Genomic DNA, 256 nt, shown 5'->3' with positions numbered 1-256 from the left:
TCATTTTTAGATTTCTTTGGATATTCAAAAATAGCAGATACACAAGCTCATAGCGCGGCACCGAGTGCCGCGCTATGAGCTTGTAGATCTGCTATTTTTGAAAAATCGTGAACATTTGTTGCAAAATCTCGAACATTTGTAAAATATTTAGTTCCAGGAACCCCCAGAAGCAAAGATTTGAGTTACAAATGTCCGCCAAAACAAAAGAAAAAAAATCAAATATTTGATTTAGATTTTTCAAAAATAGCCAAAGAAA

The sequence above is a fragment of the Gymnoscopelus microlampas genome (genome assembly GCF_963454915.1).
Source record: "Gymnoscopelus microlampas genome assembly, chromosome: 9".
Taxonomy (NCBI): domain Eukaryota; kingdom Metazoa; phylum Chordata; class Actinopteri; order Myctophiformes; family Myctophidae; genus Gymnoscopelus; species Gymnoscopelus microlampas.
The sequence above is the reverse complement of the archived record's forward strand: the minus strand, read 5'-3'. Positions refer to the sequence as shown.